The sequence below is a fragment of the Corvus brachyrhynchos genome, unplaced genomic scaffold, assembly GCF_000691975.1.
Source record: "Corvus brachyrhynchos isolate BGI_N302 unplaced genomic scaffold, ASM69197v1 scaffold126, whole genome shotgun sequence".
In the NCBI taxonomy this organism is placed as follows: Eukaryota; Metazoa; Chordata; class Aves; order Passeriformes; family Corvidae; genus Corvus; species Corvus brachyrhynchos.
The window spans coordinates 6,443,496-6,443,969 of record NW_008239283.1 but is presented as its reverse complement, the minus strand read 5'-3'; positions in this window follow the sequence as shown (position 1 = coordinate 6,443,969).

Below are 474 nucleotides of genomic sequence, written 5' to 3'. Positions count from 1 at the left end.
TCACAGCCGCCCGCGGAGCCGCCGCAGCCCCTGCCGGGGTCCCAGTGCAGCCAGCGCCGCCGGGGACAGCCCTGGCGACAGCGACATGGGGCGCTTCGGGCAAGAGGTGCTGCTGGCACCTCCGGCTTGGTGCCTTTTCAGCACCATAGGGTGCTCCTTGCCCATATCTGCACTTTGGGGTGGCTTTTGGTACTGTCCCTGGTCGTGCTCCCCTCTCTCAGTGCCCATCTCTCCGGGGCTCCACCAGCGCACACCGGGTGGGAAATCTCCACAGCTGGGATGTCTCTGGGGCGATTCAAGACCTGTGCAAAACTCCCATCACACACTTGGAGGGCAGCAAGATATTGGTGTTTAATTGGGCTTTGTAAGTATGTGTGTGGCTCTAATTCCAGGTCCTCTCCTGCAGAAGCTGCCGAGTGGCAACAGAAGGAGCTGTTGAATAGCAGACATTAAGTAGATAAACATTAAAATTGT